Consider the following 13200-nt stretch of genomic DNA (forward strand, 5'->3'; position numbering starts at 1 on the left):
GCTTGATTGCAGCACATGTTTCACAGTCATGAATAACCTGTGCTATAGTGTCCATGGTCAGGTCCACCCCTCGATCACGAGATCATCTGTATGTTGCATCTCTACTTTGATGGCCCAAGGTGTCATGGGCCCATAGAGCTATAAATAATTCACCTTTGCGTTGCCAGTCCAGGTCCACCTGAGCCACTTCAGTCTTAGCAGCCTGATCCACCTGCTGGTTGTTTTGATGTTCTTCAGTAGCACGATTCTTGGGCACATGAGCATCTACGTGGCGTACCTTTACAACCAGGTTCTCTATCTGGGCAGCAATATCTTGCCACAATGCAGCAGCCTAGATGGATTTGTCCCTGTGCTGCCAGTTGTTTTGCTTCCATTGCTGTAACCACCCCCACAGGGCATTTGCTACCATCCATGAATCAGCGTAGAGATAGAGAACTGGCCACTTTTCTCATTCAGCAATATCTAAAGCCAGCTGAACGGCCTTCACTTCTGCAAACTGACTCGATTCACCTTGTCCCTCATCAGCTTCTGCAACTCGTTGTGTAGGACTCCATACAGCAGCCTTCCATCTCCCACATGATGCTTTCCCACAATACGACAGGACCCATCAAGTGAACAGGGCATATTTCTTCTCATTTTCTAGTAGCTTGTTGTACAGTGGGGCTTCTTCAGCATGGACCACCACTTCCTCCAATGATATTCCAAAGTACTTGCCTTCTGGCCAGTCCATAATCACTTCCAAGATTCCTGGATGACTGGGGTTCCCTATTCAAGCCCGCTGAGTAATCAGTGCAACCCACTTGCTCCATGCAGCATCAGTTGCATGATGTGTAGAGGGGACCCTTCCTTTGAACATCCAGCCTAATACCAGCAGTCGGGGTACCAGGAGGAGTTGCGCTTCAGTACTGACCACCTCCAAAGCAGATCAAACTCCTTCATATGCTGCCAATATCTCCTTTTTGGTTGGAGTGTAGTGGGCCTCAGATCCTCTGTATCCCTGAAACAGTCACCTGTTTCCACCCCTGGGGCAGCCGATTCCAAGTATATTGGACTCCCCTCCAAGTGAAAGCAAATTGTGGCCTGCACTCTGCTGCTAGAGGGATGGAGAAAAATTCATTAGTGATATCAATTGTGGTGTACCGTTTGGCTGCCTTCGATTTCAGTTCATAATGGAGTTCTAGCATGTCTGGCACTGCAGCACTCAGTGGTGACATGACTTCGTTCAGGCCACGATAGTCCACTGTTAGTCTCTACTCACCATTAGACTTTCACACTGGCCATATGGGACTATTAAAAGGTGAATGAGTCTTGCTGATCACTCCTTGGCTCTCTAATTAATGAATTAGCTTATGGATGGAAATCAGGGAGTCTCGGTTGGTGCGATATTGCCGTCGGTGCACAGTTGTGGTAGCGAATGGCACTTGCTGTTCTTCGACCCTCAGCAACCCCACAACAGAAGGATCCTCTGAGAGACTGGGCAAGGTAGACAATTGTTTAATTCTCTCTCTAAGGCAGCTATGCCCAAAGCCCACCGGAACCCTTTTGGGTCCTTGAAATATCCTCTTCTGAGATAGCCTATGCCAAGGATGCACAAAGCATCTGGGCCAGTCACAGTATGGTGCTTTTGCCACTCATTCCCAGTTAGACTCACTTCAGCCTCCAATACAGTTAACTGCTGGGTTCCCCCCATCACCCCAACAATACAGATGGGTTCTGGCCCTTTATAGCTTGATGGCATCACAGTACACTGTGCACTGGTGTCTACTAAAGACTTATACTTCTGTGTGTCTGACATGCCAGGCCATTGAATCCACACAGTCCAATAAACTCAATTGTCCCTTTCCTCCCCCTGGCTGGAGGCAGGGCCCCTCTAATCCTGGTCAGAATCTTCTTCATTTCTGTGTCTGAAGGACTGCCTGCTGGAAATTGGAGCAGCAAACTTTTCAGAGAACCCATTTTTCCAGATTGTTTTCTTTTGCAACTCACATACCCATGTGTCTAGGATCGCAGTAGATTTTCCATCCCATTTTCTCATGTCCTCTTCATGGTCTCATAGGTAAAACCACAGGGTGGCACAGGGTGTGTACCCACCATATCGTCTTCCTTGTGCGGATGAATGCTTACCCCTGATAGCTGAGACAGTGGTTTGTACATGTGGGGAGGAAAATAATCTCTCTTCAAGTTGGTGGAACTTTTCAGACAATTTCTCCAAAGTATTCTCTTTTAGTTGGTGAACACTGGTTTGTTCAGGTGGGGAAGAAGATAAATTCTCTTTAAGTTGGTGGAAGTCTTCAGAAAGTTTCTCCACAGCTGAGACACAGGCCTGTAAGGAAGAGGAGAGACTTTGTTCATACTGCCAGAATTGTTTAGCCACTTCATCCACTGTGGGTTCCTTATCCTTTTTCCAGGCTGTTATTGCCAATGAGCTGTCACATGGTGCTGGTGCACTCCGTACAAACTTCTGCCACATGAGTCATGTACACTTGACTTCATCTGGATCTGTGGATGTTTTTCTGTTGTCTGGGTCCTCATAAATCACCTCCCATATGGCTAATTTCCTCAGGTACTGGATTCCCTTCTCCACAATGGTCCACTTGCCTGGTAGACATATGAGTTCTTCCTTGAAGGGATACCTTTCCCTCACAGTTGAGAGGAGACACCTCCAGAGGCTGTGAGATCATCCATCTCCAATTGCTTTGTCAATGCCTTCATCTCTAGCAAGGGATCCCAGCCACCTGGCTTCCCTGCCCTCTAATTCCACACAACTGGCTCCCATGTCCCAGCACCGGAGCAGCCAGATGACAAGCTGCTCACCTATGCAGCGATCAAAATCTTTTCACACATCTTGTAGCTCACACTGGTACAGATTTTGGGTAGTTACTGTTGATTTTTCGGCATCCTCATCTTCCTCCTCCTGTATCCCTGATGGCTCAGCATCGTCTTCTCTATACCTAGACTTAGCAGAAGACTCTCTGCATTCTAAATACCATTTTTTCACCTTGTCTACAGGGGTAACTTGCACTGCTACAGCTCATTTCTCTGACCCAGATACAGGGTCTGCCACAGGGGTTGGAATACCCTCTGCAGGGGCAACTTGCACTACTACAGCTTGTTTCTCTGACCCAGCCACAGGAGCTGGAGCAGCTGGAGCTGGAGCAGCTGTAGGAGCTGGAACAGCTTTGCACTTGTTGGGTAACTCTATTCAAGGTTCATTCTCAGTTCAAAAGGCACTTCATGAAGGTGTTTCATGGATGGGCCCTAGTTTCTCTTCTGATTCCTGCAGATCAGCAAATGTGATGCCCACCAATGTAGACCTATTGCATGTGATCTTTCCCTGGGGCTTCACAGTGATATATCACAGAATCACAGAATTTCTAGGTTGGAAGAGACCTCAAGATCATCGAGTCCAACCTCACAGCTAACAGTCCCCACTAAACCATATCCCTAAGCTCTACATCTAAACATCTTTTAAAGACTTCCAGGGATGGTGACTCCACCACTTCCCTGGGCAGCCTGTTCCAATGTCTAACTAAGAAACCAGCTGTATTTGTAACCTGTGCTTTAGGGCTTGGAGGTTGATGAGCATTTCCATCAAACACAAAATTCAAGCAGACAGAGGAGACCCTTCAGAGAAAAGTGAAGAATCAACTTTTTTTAGTAGGTAACAAAATTTGAAAGAGCTGGTCATCCACCCAAAATATAGTGCTTCTGCTATTTGAAAACTATTCTTAGTAAAAGACTTGTACTGAGGAAAAAAAAAAAAAAAAAAAAAAAAAAAAAGACTAAGTGGATCTTATGGACCCTTATAATCTTTATAATAATGTATATTTTCTGGAGGATCTCTGTGTCATGGTTTGTGATGCAAAGTTTAATGCAAGGATACATGCTCACTAAGCTGCAGTGGCCCTGGCAAACTGATATGCTTTCTGCAAGGTTGAATTCCCTACAGAGGTTTCTCATTGCTTTACTCTCGTTTATGGAGTGCTATGGATTACCAGAACAGGTCCTCCATGCACTCAGTTCTTCTTGGCAGAAGTTTCAGGGTGACTGAGTACTTTGTCCAGATGGAGGTACCCAGATTATCTCATCATACAAGTGCTGATCACCTGTAAATCTGGCTGTGAGCATGATGAAAAGAACTGATGGGCAATGGACATCTGAAATCTGGGTCCCACCATGAGAGGCTGAGCTCTTGACAGTCCCTGTGCATCAGGGACCAGAAGAAGCAACCCAGCCTAAGATGGAAACTCGGTGTGTGCAGTGCATGCTTAAAAGATGCCAGTATCTCTCCCCCTGTCCTACATGGTTGGGTTTTCTTCACACTCTTCCCCTGACCTTCACAGCCTTCTGCTTCCACACCAGTTACTGCTGCGATTTGTCCCACCAGCGTGGTGTTCTGCCCCAGTCCATGAGTCAGTTTGTTTGTGTGGCTCATTTCAGCTGTGTGCAGCCCATGGAAAGAACTGAGCACAGGTAAGAAATCTTCAGCCCCAAGAGGAAGGGAGGACACCAAAACAAAAAGGAGGCAGCTGAGGACACCTTGCTGTTTCTTGAAGACGTCTTAAATTCTGCTGGTTCTTGAAGATGCCTTGAATTCTGCTGGCTGCAATGAAAGACTGCTCTCCTGGAGAACACAATATGCCTAATATTTCATGACTCTCCGAATGTTAAAGAGGTGAAAAATGCCACCTGAAATACAAGGAATGGCAGACATTCAGAATGCCACTGAGAGCCAAGGAGAGCATCTGCTGACATGCATTTAGTAGAAAGCAAAACAACTTCTGTGGTCTTGGGTCTCCATTATCAAAGGTAAGCTGCTGAGGAGCAGGGAACTGGGGAAAACTGTCACCTCAGCTGTCTGCTGTGACAGTCGCACACGCACCAGAAGGGCACAGGAGCAGGTAAATTGGCCCAGCAGGCAGGTTTTCCCCAAAAAGCAGCCTGAGCTCCCTTGGGAATTCACCAAGACCAGCACGTTCCTACAGAGCACATGGAGCCACCAGGCAGGATCTCCTGCCTTTGCACTGTCTGAAAATGGGAATGGCTGCTACAGCAGTGGGATGACGGCAGCCAGGGCACCTCTGGGCTCTTTGGACCTCACAATCTGAAGAGCAGCAGAAGAAAATCAGACAAGAAAAGGCAAGGGTTTGCTGTGGTGGAAAGGGCAGCTATTCAGCTTTGTGAATGCTGATGTAGGTCTATTTTGCTTACACACTTGATGATTAATGGCGTTTGCCTAATTGTCTCACTGGACTGATTATTAGTTTTACCCTGTCTGTAAATAAGACAATCTGTGGTTATAGTAGAGCAGAATCCCTCACTGTGAGTTTGTCAAATAAATGCAGATTGTGAAATACAAACATCTATTCTGCCCTGTGAGCAAAAGCCTGCATTGTAACACTGCAAAGGGTAGTCTGGCTGAGTAATAAATCTCCTGTGAAATGCACAGGCTCCAGAAAGAGCAGATAGGGAATTGGAAATGCGTAAGTCATTTTTTGGCCTTCACTACACCCAGCTGGTGTTACCAAAAGCATCATTGCTTTCACATCACAGGAAGAATGGGTGATTTTCAACAGTTATGTGTGATCACCAGACAAATTTCAGGTGAGGTTTAGGATGAAAGGGCAGCAGCTAGTGGTGCTGCAGAGCGGTAGATTTCATACTGTAGGTACAGTATGGAGAAAATCTGGCTTTGCAGTGAGAATAAGGGTGGTAGTAGTGGAATAAAGATGCTACAATAAAACTATACCAGCCTAGATGATGACACACTGCCTCTGCTGACAACTTAATCCTTAGGAGAACTCCATACCTGCAAGGCTCTGTGGCCCTTGCAAGTGGATGCAAGTGTATGCGAGCTGAGCTTCTGGCCCTCGTACTTCAAACAGGTCTGCAAATGCCAAATATTTTCCAGCACCTGTGAAAAGTCTCTCCAGAGATGTGTTGTTTCTCCCTCCTTCAGATGCATGTGTAGTTCTTGCCAGCCTGCATGACTACAAAGGCATGGGAAGGATTTGCTCGCTCTTCTTCACTCCTCTTTGACCATTCCTACAGGAGGAATCTCCTATGGTCAGGAGATACCTCACTTCCCTCATCAGCCTGAACAGCAGCCTTCAGAAGCAGCCCAGACACCCATGTTTCAGGCAACACAGTGAGGTGAGATAAATCTCATCCTAGTGGGAAAACAACCAAGGCTGCAATCCGAAGAAACGTGTAAAAGGGCCAATGGCATCTAGTCAAAACATGTTCAAAGCGCACCTCAGAAAGCACATGAGCAGGTTCGTGTTTCACTCGAGTTTTTCCTGGTCTGCTCTTCTGTGCCGGATATGTTCTGCAGTGTGGAGCACAGCTAATATCTAGTTGCTACCTGCTGTCTTGCTCCATGACACACAACATCCTTAACTAGCAAAAACACAAGAATGAGACAACACAGTAAATTGCTAATGCAAACGAGTATCTCACAGACATTTCTCTTTTAATCAGTGAGTAAACAAAGCTGAAGATGTGTCAGCGTACTCACAACAGCAACACTCAGCATGACCATGTACATAATTAAATAAACCCCTTTGAAGGAAGTGAGTCATTGTTTTGGGTTTGATTTTTATTTTTATTGCATTATACATAACAAGCTTAGAAATGTGTTTTTATTTATAGATGGCTCTGGGATAAAAACATACGTTGTGCACATCATTGGTTAGGTAATCCATGTCTTCCTTTATTCTTGGGTACAGACATCAGAAATGCACAACTGGGAGATGACCATCAAGCAATAATTATGTTCCAGTGCCCCCTCATAGTGAGACAGCTCATTTTGATGGAGGATAGGTTTGGTGAAATTGTTCTCTCTGAGAATCTCTTAGAAGTTGTAAGACTCAGGATGTCTTACTTAGCCGTGTCTGTTCTGAAGCACTCACACCTACCTTATCCCATTGCTCGGGCTAATTTGTTAATAGGTAATTGTTTTACTGGAAGAAGAAAGCTTTCTGCTCATAGTCAACTTCACAATACTGCCTGCCTAGATATGTAGTATGCCAAGATGCTGGCTCCCAGGATCATGTTTCTGATCTTCCACCTACTCCCATTCCATATCTGATGTCCTGGCTTACCATGTGCCCTGGCCAACAACTAGACCTAAGCAAATTAATATGGAGCTGATGTCCCAGGGTGCAGCTTTTCAGGTGCAGATTATCATCTCAGCTGTACTGAGTTCTGGGACATGCAAGCTTTTAAGATACAGAGTTAAAGCCAATGTCTGTGTATGAGGAGGAAGTTGTTTTAGTGACTTTTGTTTGTTTTTCCCCACTAACTGGGAACTAGGAGATATGAATTTAATGCAGTTTTTAATGAAGCACACTTCCTGTGTGGTCTTGGACAAATCCTTAGTGGAGTGTCCTGTTATTTGTAAAGAAGTTATGCCTCACTGCTGTTTGTGCCTTGAGGATCTTCAGTTCATTTAGCTTCCACAGTCATTTGCAAATTGTTTCAGTTTACGAGTGTAGGACAAGTGTTAGAAATCCTCTCTGCTTAAGAACAGGAAGTGTTTCAGTACTTGTGAAAGGTAGTGAATACTGAACAAAGGTAATTTGAAAATTATTGCTGTGATTATCAAACTGCAGTGCCAGTAAATAATGTGGTATCATAAATATACTAAATAACTTGCATCCGGTTTCCTTGTTTTATTACAGTGTCCAGAATTTGAAGTGCTGCATCCTTGCCTGGTACTGTAGCTTAGTCATGGAGAAGACCAAGGTTTAAAATTTGTGTTTAACTCCAGAAAGCAAAGTTAAAGAGGGCAATTGCACCAACTGCCTACCACCTGGGACAGAAAGATCTCCCTTTTCAATGGCTTTGGCTTCAAATTCCCATTGAATCTCAGCGCCAAATCCAGTTTGGATTTCAGCCCTATTGTTATTGCTGACAGCCCTCCTAAAGCTTCACAGGGGATACTTTGGAAGGTAAGACCCCCGGGCTGCATGCTGCTCAGGTCAGGCCACTTGGACAAGTGTGGCTAGCAGGACCTCGCTGGCAGGCAGGCAGGCAGGCAGGCAGGCCAATGGCACCACGAGCTATTTCCCTGCTTCCCTGAACAACAAGCATACACAGAGCGTGCAGGCAGGATTTTCCTTTCATCCAGAGGAGCGAAGCAAAACCCACCGCACTCTCCCTGGCCTTAATGTAAAGCTTGCATTATCTGCAGAGGTTCAATGTGGGGATGTGGAGTGATGCCCTGCTGCCTCACTGGCCATGTGGCTGGCAGCTTGGCAGAGCCTCAGCCCCAGCTGCTGCGCATGAAGGTGCAGCTGATGGCAGTGTACAGCCCCCAGCTCCCTTGCCCACAGACAAGCTGTTCTGAGGCCAACTGAAGCCGTGTCTCTCCATGCTATCAATTTACCACTTGGTTTGCCTAACATGCCGTCACAACTGCTTGTGGCTGACATCTTCCAGTTACTGATGTGAAATAGCTGCTGAGGACCCACTGCCAAGTTGTGTGTCTGCCTATGGGCAGTTTTGTGGGAACGAACAGATAAGATTGCTTTTTTCCCCATCCTGTGTGTGATTATTCTTCAAAGGCTGGGACTGCTGGCTGGGGTTAGTGGGAATGTGAGTGTAACAGGGTGCCCCCAGCCCTCCACAAGTGTTTGCTCGGTATCAGCCAGCGTGGTGGTATTGCATTAGGATCAGTGTGCAGCTGGGCTGTTTAACATTTTTTCCTTATCATTACAGTGGCCTTTTGCTTTAATACCTGATCCTGTCTCTGTCCCAAAAGGCTTCAGGATTACCCCTCCTCCTCCTCGCTGTCAGCATATCCAGTGTAGTGTCATTTCTTTTCCCTCTGTCTTTCCTGCAGCTACAGAGAATGCTACAGAGTATTGCAGCTGCAGGACAGGACTCAAATTCATCCTCCCAGCTTCTTTCTCCTGGCTATGGCCAAACCAAATTCACTGGCAGCAGCTGATATGTTACACACGTTTTCAAAACCATCACTGTAGGTCAAATCTTCAGCATCCCTTAATCTGGGCACAATAATGATTATTCCCCATTGAAGGCACACTGATAGATGCTTCTGTGGGTCAGTCCCCGGCCTGCTAATCTGAAAGATGATGAACTCTTTTCAAGGCCATTGGGTTTGGCTTTTCCAGCACTTTGTTTATGCTTTCCTTCATGTAAATAATCCCTCTTATCTGAAAAATCATATTTTGCTTTCTGTACATGTTATTTTTTTATTTTTTTTTGGGGGGGGGGGGGGGGGGGGGGGGCGTGGGAGGGGATGCATGCTACTACCAGCCTCTCTTCACCTGCTAGCAGCACCCAAGCAGTCCTAGCCTTCCAGGAAGCAAGTGCCTCGCGTGGTCTCTTTCCACATTTGTTTTAGGATCCGGCCCCACCTTCTGTAATGTTCTGTGGCAACAGAAAGACTTTCTGCATCACGGGCAAGGATTTTATGCCTTGAGAGCTGATGTCTGTGAGCTCTTTGTTCCAGCTGTAAAGACAACCTCTTCTCAGTATCAGACATAGGTGCGGCTCATGCTCCCTGTTTCCAGCTCCTACCCTTCCCTTGCTGTAACCAGAGGATCAAGACAAAAGGCTTTCTGTTCTTAGATGATTAAAAATAAGGTGAAGTACTATCTTTCTTGCAGACACATCACTTAAAGTGATTTTGCCCTTGAGGACAGTGATACCTCAGACACATAAAGAGAATGTCTGTGCGCTTAAATGTCAGGCCTCATGAGATGACAGTTGCTCCTCTGTAATTGCTTGTGCAGCTTTCCACAGATTTCTCTTCTTTGATGTTTTATTGTTTCTGGTGTAGAGTGACGGATCACACTTGCATAGATTTCCATAACACAGTGGACAGCTTTTATTTAACACAAGGCAGGGATCTGTCACAGCAAGTGGGAAGACAAAGACAGCCAGGTAAAAGTACTTAAAAGCCAGCACTCTCCTGCAAAGCAGCATGTTTGAAGAGTCCTGTCTCCCACTTGGCACATTCTCATTTAACAAATATCTTAATCTCTGTGGCTGTGCTTCACCTCCACCTCATTTGTCTAATTTCCCTGGAGCAAGTTCTGAAGGGCAGGCACAACCTTCCAGTATGCACGGTGTGCCTCTGTCTCAGCCAGTGGCTCCTGCATGGCACCAGCATCTCTTCCTTCAGGCCACTGCTTGAGAATGGAGACACAGCTGGCATCTGATTCTCCACCTAATCCATCAGCCCCATGCTAATTACCTTTACACAGTAGGCTGCACAGCTTAAGTGGAGAAAAACAGCTTGTATAAATCCAGGGAACAGCAAATGAGAATAACCAGCCATTAACATATCAAATAAGATAATAAATGCTGGAGAGCACATCTGATGGCTCAGAGACTTGTAATTCTATGGGGGTTTTATTCAACTTCCTGGTGTAACAGCAGCCGCTTCTGCACAGTTTAGCTTCATAGAAAGTGGCTTTTATTAGGGTTATAGATCAAAACAAAACATATTGTGAGTTGTAGCAGCTGGGATAAAAATTCTAGCATTACCCATTAAAACTGATTTCTGCCAAGGCAGTGTTTCACGCTGCTGGTTGAGGACGTTCGGGCCAGCTCTGGGGAGTGCAGAGCTCCACACCAAAGTAGTTTTACCAGCAGAGTCCAGTGCAGGGACTGGAAGAGAAGGGGCAGGAAACAGGCCTGTGAAGTGTGCCAGAGAGGCCCCTGCACGTGGTTTTATAGCCAGACCTAACTCGAATCAGCGCTAGGGTTACTGTGTGTAAAGATTGTTTGGGATTAACTCTCACTACAGCAAGCACAGAAACAAAATAAATACATTTGAATTACACTACCCGGGATGAGAAGTTCAGGACTGGCAATCAGAGGAGCTTTTTGAGCTTCTGATAGATATTCTGCCTGAGGGTCTGAAATCTCTTCCCAGTCAATTAGTGTATCTATGTGACACCTCTCCACAGGAGAAATTGGCAGCCGATGAAAAGCAGTTCTCTTTGATGTGGGACATAGCAGGAAATTAGCAGCCTGTGCCAGTGCTTCCCAGATGAGTGTGAATGCAGAGCCAGGGGGCTGCTGGCCGCCTTCAAAACTGGGCTGAGTGGTGAGAAGGGACTCTGAGCAGACACTGCCACCGTCAGCTGGAATTTGTCCTTCCTCTCCCAGCTGAAGTTACTGGGGGATCTTCCGTGGACAGTGACCATCACCAGGTGAGTCAAGACCTTTTAGTATCCAACTCCTTTCTGGAAGCAATGCAGGGCTTCAGGGCACTCTGCTGGGGTGCTTATCTTGGCTCGCATTTGGAAGGGAGGAGAGCCAGTTGCTGAGCTGTCTTCCTTGCACATCTCCCTGCAAACAGCTGATCCCCTCCTGCACCATGTTTTCCTCAGGTCAGACATGGGGACCTTGGCCATTCTGCTTCCAGGTTTTTTTTAGGATGAAGCATGTCTGTAGATGAACCTACAGCTGGACCATTTTCCATACAAAGCCATCTTCTAACGAATTAGTATCCTTTGCAGCATGCTCACGCAGCAATGTTTCTTTAATAATTACCTTGGAAACCAGGATGCTGATGGTGGCACGCTACGACACATTGTCAAGCAAGACGGTCAAGTGTGCAGCTTGCCAATTTGCTGTGAAGCCTGTTTAATTGCATCCCTGCTCATGTGCTTGTGCCAGGATGCTCTTCCCTGCTGATTTCTGATGCCTCTCAAAAGATGCACATACCTGCAGCATAAGCTCCTCACCTACTTGATAGCATTATTAGCTTGGCATAGTCAAGAAGTTGACAGCAGCTGCCTCTTGAGTTTCCCTGGATGGGGTGGCAGAGGCTTTAAGTCATGATGCTCATTTGGTGACATCTTTGATGAGCTTGATGCAGAGCTGAATTGTTTGGGAGACACTGTGGTACCCTCAGAGCACTTGGATCTAGGCCCACAGGAACCTGTGGTCTTTTTTGCCAACAGGAGATACATCAGGCTTTTTTCCCCTCATGTCCTGGTTTCAGTTAGGACAGTATTAATTTTCCTCCTAGTAGCTGGTATGGTGCTATGTTTTGGATTAGGATGAGAAGAGCGCTGATAACATGCTGATGTTTTAATTGTCGCACAGCAGTGCTTACACCAAGCCAAGGACATTTCAGCTTCTCGCTCTGTCCTGCCAGAGGGCAGGCTGGGGGTGCAGCAAGATTTGGGAGGGGACAGACTCAGGACAGCTGACCCAAACTGGCCAACGGGGTATTCCATACCATCTGGCATCATGCTGAGCAATATATAGGGGTGGCTAGCCAGGGTGGGAGGACTGGCTGCTTGGGAATAGGCTGGGCATCAGTCAGCGGGTGGTGAGCTTGCACTGTGCATCACTTGTTTTGTACATTATTATTATTATTATTATTATTATTATTATTATTATTATTATTATTATTATTATTATTATTATTATTATTATGTCTTAATAAACTGTCTTTATTTTAACTCACAGGCTTCACTTTCCCGTTTCTCTCCCCCACCCCGGAGAGGGAGGGGGGAGGGTGAGCAAATGGCTGTGTGGTGTTTAGGTGCCGGCCGGGTTAAGCCACAACACCTCAATAGAGAGAAAAGCTGAAACGGAAGAGAGTGGTGGCTGGAAGGGAGAGGAGAATATTTTCTCTCCCACCATTGGACACAGTCTGAAATACTGGTTCATTTATAAACTTGCTTCCTTGCATGGAAAGGGAGTGAGGAGCCTGTCTGGGGAGTAACCCTTGAGATCTCTATGGATGAAACACTGCTGACAAGAGTTTCAGTTATCACTGAAGTGAAAATATACCATGTATCATGTAAGAGTTGTTTCTGGTTTTGCCAAGATATGATCCCCAAATGAAAAATACCAGAGCAAAAAAAAGTGCTTATTAAAATTACAGGAAGTGTTTCCTTAAATGCAAGACCTTCAGGACAAGAAGAACTTTTTTTTTAGGGGTCTCTCTTTTAAATTATGTTTTAAAATCACGTAGTTTCCTGCCAGCCTAAATTCCACCTAAATATCTGTGCCTGTAGTGGGTTTAGTGCCTCTGGAGAGCAAATGAGAGAGCCTGAGGGAAATGCAGACTGAGAGCATCCTGAGTCAGCCAGCACGGAACACTAGACAAAGATGCCTGGTGGTATGTAAACCAGCTGAATGTGCTCATTTTCTTCTGTTTTTGGTAATGTTGATATCAGCTGGCATGCTTAAGCATTTACTCCT

The sequence above is a fragment of the Anas platyrhynchos genome, chromosome 1 (assembly GCF_047663525.1).
Source record: "Anas platyrhynchos isolate ZD024472 breed Pekin duck chromosome 1, IASCAAS_PekinDuck_T2T, whole genome shotgun sequence".
Lineage (NCBI taxonomy): Eukaryota > Metazoa > Chordata > Aves > Anseriformes > Anatidae > Anas > Anas platyrhynchos.